This window comes from Amphiprion ocellaris, chromosome 6, assembly GCF_022539595.1.
Source record: "Amphiprion ocellaris isolate individual 3 ecotype Okinawa chromosome 6, ASM2253959v1, whole genome shotgun sequence".
NCBI classification, from domain to species: Eukaryota; Metazoa; Chordata; class Actinopteri; family Pomacentridae; genus Amphiprion; species Amphiprion ocellaris.
The window spans coordinates 8,077,998-8,092,347 of NC_072771.1; positions in this window are offsets into that span (position 1 = coordinate 8,077,998).

A 14,350-nucleotide genomic window follows, 5' to 3' on the forward strand; every position below is an offset into this window, starting at 1 on the left:
ACTGCAGTTACTATTATGAGTCAACACTGCAGCTGCATTCTGTGCTTTACCCTGTCCATGATGACTGTGATTGGCATACAAAGCACTTTAACAAATAATGCCTACAAATATGAAACAAATAAAACTTATTAGTCACAATTACCACGTGCGCCTCTCAGACCGTGCAGAATAGTCCTGTTTTTAGGCTATGTCGTTTCCTCTCTGGCAATGTTGACGTTTTCCCTCTGCAGCCGTACTGCATTTCCCACAATCCCACAGGTATGACCCCTCGCTAAACTGTGGTCATGTGACTTGTTTCATTCTCCATCAAATGAACATTGTGTAAAACGGTATTACATTTAAACCAAACATCAGTTTTAAAGGTATACATTGTCAAAGTTACCTTTCTTTACATCTTCTTTATGGTGCTTTTAATTAGTTTTAATGACTATATGAATTCAAACATTTATGAAAAGATGACAGAAAATAATAACTAACTTGAAACTAGAAATCTCAAACTGACTGTCTCTCAGGCAGTTAGAGGTGTTCATTCCACTGATTCAACACTGTATCTGGAAAATCACAGAAAACCACATCATCTGAAGCACACAGCAAAAACTCCTTTCCAGTAAGATTTTTTTTTATATATATATATATATATATATTTTAACTTCTTTTTAATAATAAAAACTATTCCCGGCACACCACATCACAACATGTTGGACTATGAAAGGGAGGACTCAAAGTGAGTTTACTTGTCCTTGAAGACCAAAACAGCCCAGCAGTTAGTGTCACTGGAACAACATCAACTTTCTTTAGAATTGTGCTTTCTTCCTTATTTGTATTATTTTGAAGCTACAGAAGTCTAAATTTCAAAAGCAACTTTAAAGCATGTTGTATGCCCAGGTTGGCCCCAAGCCTTCGTGGCCCAAACATTTAAGAGGTTTTAAAGAGCCCTTTGAATAAATGACCTCAGTTCAGTTGAATATCAGCGTAAACACTTAGGCCTAATTTTAGACGGCAAGAACACTGAATATTTGTCATCGGGTATTAGTGCATGCTGTGAGCTGCTAAGCAAACATATGATCTCGCCAGTCCAGCAAAACAAACAAAGTCTGCTCTGAGCTACGTCAAGGCTGAGCGTAGCCAGGCCTGTTTGTTCCTTACATGTACAATACCTTCTGTGCTGTCACTTCTCGATCAAAAGTAACTTCATTTCCATTTACTGTACAGTGGTTTTCCAGCAGCCTCAGGCACAGTGAGCTTTATGTGTGAGTGTCCCAGTTTTCATAGGGGAGCCCTGGAATGTTTTCTGTTTACAGCTTTACTTCGATGACATTTTCCCCTCTGAATCACAGGCAGCGCTGTGTGGTGGTGCCACCTTTCCCCTGCCCACTAACAGGACACTCTCTGTGAGTCGGCCGCACCACCAGCTCCCACACTAAAGTCCCTTTGAAATACCAGTTTGTTTATTCTAGTCTACTAAATATGTAGTGTGCAGTTTAAGTAACCTCAGTTTCACTGGAGGGAAAAGACAGGATCTGTGTTGATGGATCTGGCCTCTAAAGCCTGCAGTTTGTCCCATTGTACTGTGTTTTTACGCAAAAATCATCTCTTACCACTGTGTCTGACATGTTCTTTTTATTCTGTCCAGGACATGCCTTTTTATTTGCAAAATTCAATGTACACTACTGTTCAAAAGTTTGGGGTCACCCAGACAATTCCATGTTTTCCATGAAAGCTCCTACTTCTATTCATGTGCTAATGTAATGTTTCTAATCATCAATGAGCCTTTCAACACCATTAGCTAACACAATGTAGCATTAGAACACAGGAGTGATGGTTGCCCCCTATGTAGATATTCCATAAAAAAAAAAATAAACCCATGGACTAGAACAATGCATCCATCCATCCATCCATTATCTATACATCACTTAATCCTCATTAGGGCCACGGGCGACTGGAGTCTATCCCAGCTGAATTGGGGTGAAGTCAGGGGACACCTGGACAGGTAACAGTCTATCACAGGGCTACATATAGAGACAAACAATCACACTCACATTTACACCTATGAACAATTTAGAATCACCACCTCAGCATGTTTTTGGACTGTGGGAGGAACCTGGAGAAAAGCCACATGTGCACAGGGAGAACATGGAAGCTCCATGCAGAAGGATCCGGGGAAGGCCGGGACGTGAACCGGGGCTCTTCTAGCTGCAAGGTGACGGTGCTAACCACCACGCCAGCTAGAATAGTCATTTACCACATTAACAATGTCTAGACTGAATTTATGATACATTTAATGTTATCTTCATTGCAAAAAAAATGTTTTTCTTTCAAAAAATAAGGGCATTTCTAAGTGACCCCAAACTTTTGAACTGTAGTGTACCTTCCTTGTCGGCTGTCTAGGTATCATCCTCTGCTCTCTGTAATGCTGAAATATCTGTACCAAAATGTCCAATTCTAAAATCTGCACATACTGACGATCCTATCACTAATATTTCTTCCCAATTATCAACATGGTCTGCAGTTTAGTTGTGGTCTATGTAATTAAGTGCATATGGACCTAATTGACCACACAATCCACAACTGTCTGTGTGCTGTAGTGATGAAACGATGCCATTTGTTATTACTTTGTTCAAATTTTGATTTTCACATTTACAGCCATGAATGCTTGCATGCAAGAATGATTTTCAAACTTGTTTTCAGGAGCTTAGGATTCACACTTATAATTTTCTGCTGGGGTTTGTTTTATTTTTTCAGCTTCATGATGAATTTAGTCCTAAAGAGGTCACAGACTTAAATATAACATCCTTAAAAATGAATATGCCTTGACTGCACAGCTGCTGATAGTAAGGGATCCCTTGTTAGTATTGAAAATATAGTTTTTTTCTTCACTCTAATGCACCCTGAAATAAAGGCAAGGTTACAAACATAAAAAAATGCACAGAAACTACAAGTGTAAGAGAGAGAGAGAGGCTGCTCAGTTACAGCAACAGCAGTAAAAGTTATTGGTTAAATCCACTTGTTGCATACCTCAGCCTCTGTGTGGAAGGACTGTGTCAGTCAGTACCTGCAACACACCTGCTCATGCCAGACACACAATGGCCAGGTTATTGCTAGTATTGCTTGCACTTTGGCCAGTTATTGCTGCTCCGTGCTCCCTGCTGTCATCACTCCTATTAGATGCTGTGGAGGAATGTACAGGACACTGCTTCCCTCAGCCCTGCTGCCTGGGCAGCTGCCAGCTCAGACCATGACTCCCTTTTGTATGTAGCTGCAGGACAGCCACACCTGCAGACGCCACATGCAGGACTAGCCCACTTTTTCATTAACTTGTATTCATCCCAAGAGTTTAAGACTTTGTGGAACTGCTTCATCCTGCTAATGAAAACCCACCCAACCAAAACCTTATTAAAGGAAGTGAGAGTAGTGCTTCGGCACGACATAATTGTGTGCTTCTTATACGCAGTTCATTGTTGTTGCTATAAGTAATATGCATTTCTTCACATTATTTCACAAAGATCACATATTCTTGAAGCCACAATGGCCCAACACCTTGTAATTCCCTTTGAGCTAAAACTATAATGGTTAACAAAACTTTAAACCCATTTAAGTAACTTGATCATGATAATGAACATGTTTAATAATCTTTTAGGGAAGCAACATGGGCTGCACAGTGGTTCGGTGGTTAGCACTGTCGCTGTGTAGCTAGAAGATCCCTGGTTCGCGTTTGCATGTTCTCCCAGTGCATGCATGTTTTTTTTTCTGGGTTCCTCCCACAGTCCAAAAACATCCATCCATCCATTATGTATACACTGCTTAATCCTCATTAGGGTCACGGGGGGAAGGAGTCTATCCCAGCTGACTGAGGGTGAAGACAGGGGACACCATGGACAGGTAACAGTCTATCACAGGGCTACATACACAGATAAACAATCACACCTACAGACAATTTAGAGTTACCAGTTAACCTCAGCATGTTTTTGGACTGTAGGAGGAAGCCAGAGTACCTGGAGGAAAACCACACAGAGGGAGAACATGGAAACTCCATGCAGAAAGATCCCAGGAAGGCCGGGACACGAATCGGGGATCTTCTAGTTGTAAGGCGAAAGTGCTAACCACCAAGCCACTGTGCAGCGCATCCAATAACATGCTCAGGTTAATTGGTGATTCTAAATAATCCATAGGTGTGAATGTGAGTGTGATTGTTTGTCTCTATGTGTAGCCCTGTGATAGACTGTTACCTGTCCAGGTGTCTCCTGTCTTCACCCTCAGTCAGCTGGGATAGACTCCAGCCCTCCATGACCCTCATGAGGATCAAGCGGTGTATAGATAGTGGATGGATAGATTTTACCTAAGAGCTAATACTCTCCTCTTCAACATAAAAATAATGCACTTACTAGATGATAGAATTTTGAATGATTTGACATTTAAGTGATAAGGACACAATCAAGCATTTTGGAAAGCATTTTCATATGTGATCCTAGAACAATTTAATTTTGTCTCGACTTGGAATTTGTCTCTTTCCACTGAATACTCCAACAGAAACACTGTAAGTTTGAACTCTCAGTCCTTTATGTGACTGATCAGCTGCACTAATTCATCGGCACCACATTCTTTCCCCCATTCTTTTTTATCCAAAATGTTACAGCTATGGAGCTCAGTAATATTGGTAATAGGTGTGGGAATCATTTGAAGTATCATGATATGTTTTGGGGGCTGCACAGTGGTGTAGTGGTTAGCGCTTTTGCCTTGCAGCGAGAAGATCCCTGGTTCACGTCCCGGCTTTCCCGGGATCTTTCTGCATGGAGTTTGCATGCTCTCCCTGTGCATGCGTGGGTTTTCTCCGGGTACTCCGGCTTCCTCCCACAGTCCAAAAATATGCTGAGGTTAATTGATTACTCTAAATTGCCCGTAGGTGTGAATGTGAGAGTGATTGTTTGTCTATATATGTAGCCCTGCGACAGACTGGCGATCTGTCCAGGGTGTCCCCTGCCTTCACCTGAGTCAGCTGGGATAGGCTCCAGCCCCCCCCCCGCGACCCTAGTGAGGATTAAGCGGTGTATAGATAATGGATGGACGGATGGATGGATGATATGTTTTGGTTGAGGGTGTCGGTGTGTGAGAATCTTGTGAGAAGTAGAAGTCCTGATTCTCTATTTATTAGATAAAGATTTTTTTGAAATATTAATCATTTAAATCCCACTAGGATTCTAGACTAAGTCATTAACTTCATATTTAAATTTTGTGTGAAACTACCATTTGAGAAAACTACTGAAATGAATGCCTACGTTTAGGCAAGCGCTGACTGTTGGAAATGAGCAACATGAAGGAGCCTTTATATCTGCGGGCAGCAAAGGACTGATGTGCAGATGCCTGCTGCCAGTCGTGGGCATCCAAATGCACCACAGCTTGTGACATAATTTGGTCACTAATCTACAAAATCTAATACTCAGCTGGTGATCAGCGCTGGCTACTTAGCAAAACTGTGTACAGTATAGACATTGTGTGCATGGAGGGGAAAATAAAGCCCATTCAGGTTAACAGTGGGAAGACTGCAGTGAACGAAGAGCTTTTTAAGGACACTAGTATGAGGAATGCAGCTCACACAGAACCTTTGCAGGCAGTGTCATGACTTCACTCACATGTATGCACAATCTCATCTTCTCACACAGCTGATTACACACTGAACATACATTTACCTAATAGAGGAGTTCTTGTTTGTTCTTGCATCTAGACAATCAGGCTTGGAAACAAAAGCATAAAATCCTGCTGCAGTGTGCTTGTAGGTCCATGTTATTGCAAAGAACAAGTAAAATCCTCATGCCTGTAGCGGCTGCAGAGTTTCTCACACCCAAAAGTATGACATCCTCTCATACCTCTGGGTGTGAGAAAGTAAATATATCCATGGCAATGGACTGATTTCAACCCATGGAATGATTTGGTGCATGTTAGTCCCTCTCTCTTCTCCCGACCTTTCTTGTCTCTCCTTGAGTGTACTTAAATACAGGCAAAAAATGCCCCAAAAATAATTTATAAAAGAAGAAAGAAGTCATGGGATTTTCCCACTAGGACAGTAATATCAATGTATTCATTTTTGGTATATTGTGCATTGTGCTATCGGCAAGGCTAGTCAGGGAACCCAGAATGTGGACACAAGACATAGACTTAAACCAAGGGTATTTATTTACAAGAACAGAAAATACACAGGACAAAAGTAACAAACTAAAACCACTTCAGGGTTTGCTTGGTGAGTGATAATTACAACAGAGGCTGCCGTTCCTTGAGAACTAAAATCAGGGGCACATAAAGTACACTGGAGCCTAATCACAATCCTACAGAAACAGAATCAGAGACCTAAACTAAACAGCACAGGCAAAGTGCAGCCAGGGCTTTAATAGGGGCTAAAGGGCAGGTACAGGGATGTGAAAACAACATCAGTAGACAGCTCACCAGTAAACCTACTACACTTAGCACCATCAATGGTGGTGTTAGTGAAATGAGCAAAGAGGCATGAGCAAAACTAACTGTGTGGCTGGTCCTGACGTCACACATCCAGCTCCTATTGAGTAAACTTGCTAGTCATCAGCCGTCCTGTGTGATCTGGAAAACATGGAAGGTGGGGTGGATGCGCATTGAGGAAGGGAGCTTGAGATGAACAGTACAGGGGGGGTCAAGGACAGTCTCAATCACAAAGGGCCCAACAGAGTTGGGAGACAGTTTCTTAGATTCTAATTTTAAATGCAAATCGAAGGAGCATAGCCATAGCTTTTGTCGAGGGTATGGCTGCCATGGACAGTGGTATTGTGGGGACTGGCTTGAGTTGGAGTCTTGGCAGAGGCATGAAGAAGGCCAGAGCAGGCCCATCTTCAGGTTTTCTCACAATGTCAAATGTGGGCTTGGACTGAGGGTACGGCAATCTCCTTCTCCTGATTAGGAAACAAAGGGGATTGATACCCAAGAGAAGCTGAAAGGGGGACATTACAGAAGAGGCATCAGGCAAGGTATAGTGTGTGTACTCCACCCATGGAAGCTGGGACCTCCAAGACGGAGGGCTGTCAGAGGTGACGCATCTCACGGCAGTCTCCATCTCTTTGCTTAACTTTTAGTTTGAGGGTGGTAACCTGAGGAGAGACTGACTGTAGCACCAAAAGCTGAACAGAAAGCCCTCCAGACCTTGGAGGTGAGCTGGGGACCTCAATGAGGCACAGTGTCACTGGGTAATCCTTGTGGTGTAAAATCTTGTAAGACTAAGATGTTTGCAGCCTCTTTAGTTAATGGAAGCTTGGGGAGACCTATGAGATTGGTTGCCTGAGAGAATCAATAATGGTTAAGATGACGGTGTCACCATTACAAGGTTGCAGGTTGGTGATGAAGTCCAAGGTAAATTTTGGACCAGGTGCATCTGACAAGAGGCAGGGATAGAGAAGACCAGAGCTTGGCTGGGTGGAGGCCTTATTCTGTGCACACACAGATTATGCAGCAATGAATGACTGGGTGGCTGTTCCCATGGAGGGCCTCCAGAATTGTTTAGAACTTATAGCAAGCATCTGTGCTGCCCCTGGCCATCAGCTAAAAGAGGTAGAAAGAGCCCATAGCAGCACCTGGAAGTGGACAGCATCTGGCACAAATAAAAGGTTTAGATGGACTGTTACCTGGATCTGGTTGTTGCTGCTTTATCAGAGATTGTATCTCTAAGGAGAGTGAGGCCACAAAACATGTGAAAGGTAGGATGCCTGGAATAGGGCATCTGGTTTAATGTTCCAGGAGCCTGGGCGATAGGTCAGAGAGACAATAAAGCAGCCAGAAAACAAAGACAAAGACCATCTAGCTTGCCTGGATTTCATTTTTTGAGGTTGAATATAAGAGAGATTCTTCTGATGAGTCCAAGTTATAAATGGCTGCTCTGCTATCTCCAGTCAGTGATGCCACTCCTCAAGGGTGAGTTTGACCCCAAAAAGCTCCTGGTGCCCAACGTCATTGTTTCTTTCCATGCCTCCAGGGAAAGAAGGCACAGGGATGTATTAAATAATCAGTGGGTGAGCATTGTGACTGGACTCTCCTTACTCTAATGTCAGATGCATCCACCTCCACTGTGAACTGTCAAGCTGGATCTTTTATAAGGACAGGTGCTGAATCAAAGCAGTTTTTAAAGCTTTGAAGGCTATTTCAAACTCTTGAGTCTTAAAGGTGATGGAAGCAGACATCAGAGATGTAAGAAGTGAGATTACCTTACTATAATTTTCAAGGAAACAATGGTAGAAGCTGTAAAAGCTGAGAAACCTTTGTAGTTGCTTGTGATTCTCCACTGTGGGCCACACGGTGACTGCTGTGACTTTCACTGGGTCCATTTTCATCTGCCCCTGTGCGATGATATACCTCAAGAAGGTTACAGAAGAGACATGAAACTCACACTTCTCTGCCCTCAGGTTGAATTTGTTTTCTAGAAGTTGCTGAATGACCCAGAAAAAATGTGCTGCATCTGCTCTTCTAGGGTATGAGAGAACATCAAAATGTCATCAAGATATACAGAGACAACCTTGTTAATCATGGTCCCTGCAATCTTTCACCAAGGTTTGAAAAACTGCATTTGTAAGGCCGAAAGGTAATCCTCAGTACTCAAGATGCTCTCGTGGTGTATTGAATGCAGTCTTTCATTCTTCATCCTCCCTTATCCACACCAGGTGGTAAGCATTGACAAGCAAGGAGATGGCGGCTCCTTGAAGGCGGTCAAAAGCTCAGAAAGTCTCAGGAACGCCACTCAGGTCTGGAGATTCAGGAACTGGCTGAGGTTCAGGAACTGAGGGAACTTGAGCAGAGGGAAGATGGTTGGCTTGACAAAACACACTCTGGGAAATGATTTTGTGTTGTGACCAGTCAATTTTGGGGTTTTGTCACTTTAGCCACAGATAGCCGAGCATAAGTGGAGAGTGAATGGAGTTGGTGATGTGGAGGTGCAACTCCTCTTCATGGTTCCCGGAAAGTATTATGGCAACAGGATTTGTGTTCAGGTGGACTTGAGCCATTAAGGGCTCTGGCTTCTAATGGTGAATGGAGTTCCATTGTCTATATCTTTATCTGCACAACCAGATTGTGATTAATAAAATTCTCCTCAGCCCCAAACTCACTGAGTGGCAGTGGGCCTGACAATATGTTCATTGTTTTGTTTGTAGCTTTGCTTGCATATTCTTTTTTGGACAACAGATGCTTTTTCCTGACACACCTACTGGTCAAACATTGAAGCTCTTGATTGTAGCAGCAGCTGCAGAGTTACCTAAAAATCCTAAGATGAAACTTCAGGTCTTTAGAGACTCTTTTTGCATTAAGCAGTTTGCTCTTTGATTGAGCTTGCTCGGGCTGCCACTCCTGGACAAACTCGCCCTCATTTGGAATCTGCACCATTTGTATTTGCTTTTGTTACAGTGGAATGATTTATTTCAGATATTTTAGAATATTTTTTAAGTTGCTTGCCAGGATCATAGACACCAGCAACCATTTTTCTGAAGGCCTTAGCGAGCTCATTTGATCTTGGCATGGGGACATCACACACATCAGAGAAGAGATATCAGAGAATCAGATTCACTCACTATCAGAAGGTTCTAATCACTGGCATCTAATCAGGAACTCCCTATTCTGGTTTTATGGATTTGAAGATGTGGTAAATGTGCCAACTCTTTCCATCTGACTGATTTTTTTTTTAAAAATTCTGGTAAATTATGAAAATGTCAATAAAATCCCATTTTTTTGTCATTTGTTTCAGTATATCACTTTCATTTGTAGACACTGTCTCAAGAGAATCAGATGTTTGCTTGTTCAAATATGTACCGAAAACATCAATTACCATTCAATATAATTATGTTTTCTTGTGTCTGTCCACTGTGTAGTTCAAATACTGTAGGGGCTGTTTCTTATGCAAACCAGTGAGCTCCATTTAATTTGCACAGACTCACACCTTGTGTTTCATGAGCTCTTATATAAGTCCAGTATAAACTCTGTGTAATCCAGTCAGCACTGTGGGTCTGTTTGGGTTCCTGTTCCTGTTGTTAGTTGTCTGTGGTTGGCTCAGATGTTGCAGCTCCTCGTCCCGCATGCTGCATGCGCTTCCTGTTTACCCTCTTGGTGACTGTGAAAGTGTGAATGCAGGATTTTGTGAACAAGTTTTTGCTGTTGCACTTCAAGGAAGCTCCTCAGTGAGAGGACTCTGAGGTGAATTGTCGTGTTTTTGATTAGAAAATGACACCTGACTGAAGGAAGAAACCTGCATTCTAATGGAGGCAGGTTGGAAGGTTGCAAGAAAAACAACTTGTTGAAAGAGTTTAGAGGAAGGAGCGTTCGGGTCGGTGGCTGGTGTCAGATATCGAGCTGAGAAAACAAACAGGGGGGCAGCGGCAGCCGGCAACTCCTGACCTCCTTGAGTTTTGGAAATGTTTGCCTGGCTGACAAACAATGGTTGGCACATGGCCAGGCAGGAGGGTGCCAAACTGGCAACTCCTCCCCCTCCCACCTCAAACCACCCCCCCCTCCTCCATCAGTGTCAAACACAGTGTGGCCAGTGCACACATCCTGCCTTTGTGGGCCAGGAATGCCAAGAATCCAGACTGCTGCCCTTCTCCCCCTCCTGCCAACAAGGTGCTCTTGACCCAACCTCCCCCTCATCCCCCACCTCACCCCGGCGTCCCAGCGGTTTTACTGGCTAGCCGGTTGAGGTGTCTGGATGGTTGCTTGCGTAAGCTGGAGCGCTGCGTGAGGTTTATTGTGCCCTTTCTGCCCATAGTAACATCACCACTTCAGTCGGCTGCTGAAACACCTGCTCAAAGGCGGCTTCAACCTGAAGGCCACGGGTTTGCTCTGAACAACATACACCGTTTTGATGAGGCTTTCAGGGTAGGCTGTGGAGGTTGAGGCCTTTTTTCATCTTTAAATTGTGTTTGAATTTGACATGTACCCACCTCTCATCTGTGCAGCAATAGAAATTGTTCTTGATGTTTCTCCTAGATGTAGAAACTATGGAGAAATCTAAGTTCAGCAGGTAGTATTAAGAGTGGGCAGGTCCCATTCCAAAATACAGTATACAACAGAAGTGTGTACAACCCTGTGCAATATGTCAGACATGTCAAATTGTTCACTTTTCTATCACCTCTTTATAACTGCATTATTCAAAAACATAAAAATGAGCTGTGAAGACCAGATGTTCCTCAGTTTGGGTTGTGTCTACCAGCATGTATGCATCATTGCTCCACATGAAAAAGAATTGCCAGAGGAACTGAAAAATGTGACTACGAGAATTCACAGAGAGAGAAATATAGATATAGGATATTTGATTACCAACTAGATGAGCCATAATTAGCACAGCAGTGACTGTTCTTCTCAAAATGACACCCTGAGTAGTGCACTACTTGCACAACTATGATCCATCATGGAGGACTGGTAAGTGCATCAGATTTGACAGATGGGTTATCAATAGAAATTAGCGTTTCTGTGTCAGTCCAGGCAGTGTTATGGGCAACTACATACTGTTAACCTCTACAAACTGCATCCAAGAAAAAAACATGGTCGCTGTTTGATCCAAATCTTTGAGATTAAACTTTGATAAAGCAGATGAAAAGAAGCCTGATGGATATTGAGAGCGCATTCTTTGGGATGTTTGGTGAAGCTGACAGTGAAGGATGGAGGCTGGAGTGTGATGATATGAAGCTGCCTGAGCCTGTGGATACACCAAAGTATTGTCTGACAAGATGAGTCCCAGTCTGCAGAAGTTTGACAAAGACGTATATTCTCCCATGATAACAATCCAAAACACAATGCCAAAATCACACAAGAAAAAAAACATGAAAACTACGATCTAGCTGAGTATATTGCCTGACTTCAATCCAATAAAACACTTGGGGTATTTTCAAGAAAAGGTAGAGTAACAACCTCCCCAAGCAAAGAGGCACTGAGAAGAAATGTTTGACAGAAATTTGTGGGCACCGGTGTCCTTCATGCCTAGGAGGATTGAGCCTGTCATCAACAATAAAGGTGGACATATGAAGTATTGGGGAAAAAAATCAAAGATTTCAATCTTAGTACTGACTTTTGCTGCATTGAGTTAATGCTGTGGGACTTGTGTTGTTAATACAGTAGTAACATATGAGCAAATGCACCACTGTTCAACCTAGAGGTAATGCAGTTACTCTAAGGTCTCACAATCTGAATAATTTTACATTGACAGAAAAATGCAGTAGGATGTACTCACATTTGTTCTACACTGTATCTATTGGCATAGTTTTCTTTATTACCATGACAAGTTTTATGTTAACCACTTGACGCCTATTGTTACGAATTCGCAACATAGCACTTTCATTCAGACTGCAGCCAAGATAGCGCATCCATTCCTCCAATGCCGGTTTGTGCATATTCAGTATGTACCTCAGAACCTTTTGCAAGCACTGGTTTGTCGTAGGACCAGTCGGAGTGGGACCTAATTATTATATATCTGTTATTATTATTATTATTATTATTATATATCTGTTCTATGTGTAATAGATAAATTAACGATCTCCGCTTATTTTAGCATTGACTGGAAAGCAAAAACACACAAAAAAGTTTTTTATTTAATTGTAAAGAAATTCAGGCGTCAAGGGGTTAACCGCTCCTAGTAACTGTAACCACAGATTAAGTATTGACTAAGACAACACCGTTTCACCAACAGAAAACTTCTGCCAAGTAAATAATATGAAAATTAAGTATAATAATATACATATAATGAAATAAACTTAAATAAAAAACAATATATTCTCATAAAAGATATATATACACATATATGTATACATATATATGTGTATATATATATATATATATATACACATATATACATATATACATACATATATATACATATACATGTATATATATGTATGTATATATATGTATGTATATATATATATATATATATATATATATATATATATATATATATATATATATATATATATATATATATATATATATATATATATATATCGTCTCGCAGCTAGAAGATCTCCGGTTTGTGTTCTGACCTGGTATCTTTCTGCATGGAGTTTACATGTTCTCCTGTACATGTGTCAGTTTTCTCCAGGTTCTCCAGCTTCCTCCCATAGTCCAAAAACATGCTGAGGTTAATTGGTGATTCTAAATTGTCCGTAGGTGTGAGTGTGATTGTTTGTCTTTCTGTGTAGCCCTGTGACTGTTACCTGTCCAGGTGTCCCCTGTCTTCACTCTAAGTCAGCTGGGATAGACTCCAGCCCCCCATGACCCTGATGAGGATTTAGTGGTGTATAGAAAAATAAGCAAACACTCAGAACATGCTAATTCGCGTGAACTGGGGATCTTCTAACTGCAAGGCAGTGGTCCTAACCACCAAGTTACTGTACAGCCCATAAATGGAACCCCATACCATAATGGAAACTGTGTTTCACATTTAGCATCAAAACGTTCTCAAGCTTTTCTGCAAACATAAAGACGACGATGCTGACCAAAGAGTTCAAACTTGGACTCATCCATCCAGAGTACCTTCTCCCAGTCATCCACACTCCAGTGGCAAATTTTAGGTAACACAATATTTTGAAATTGCAGTCCTAGAATACATTTGTTTCCTTGTAAATTAATTTAGAGATGTAGATTGTTCTGCGTCCATGGGCTCCGTGCTGAGCAGGCTGTACCCACAGTATTTTTAAGAGCCTTCAGCAATCTTATCAAATGCACCAAATTGTGTTTCCTATGTTTCATGACAGCCAACACTTAATGTGAGGACTTTCCTGCTCTCCAACTGGTGCCCGTGGGATGACAATGGGAATGCAGAGTTTTTCCTACCAATCATGGGAACTTAAGGATAGGTCTGTATTTCCTGGAACACAGCCCATTAGGAAAGAGACAGAGGGAACACAGGATGTCCTGAGCACAGAGCTGAAAGCTGTTTCCAGGGATTTTCTCCATATCGCCACTCTCCCTGTTTAAGACTCTGTCATGATGGACCAGGATTTCCTACTTAGGTTTTCCATTACACCTGTTCTAACACTGTTTTGTTTTCTCTCTTGCAGATCTTTCTAATATGACCTGGCCTATGTGAAGCCGTTACCTAGATTTTTTTAGACACACAGCAGGAATTAGGAGCCTCTAGAAACCAGTGACTTAGAATTATATATACAATGACACCTTGACACTGTCCCATATTTACACCGTGACTCGAACACATCTCTGTCAGTGTTTCACATCAAGGAACCCACCACCATCTCCCTCCTGGACGCTCTTCAGCCTTCAGCCGTCTTGAGAGGAGAGTCCATGATGTCACAGAGGAAGGGGCGGGGGCCGGTGTGTCTATAAATGCACAGGGAAACCTCTCTGTGAA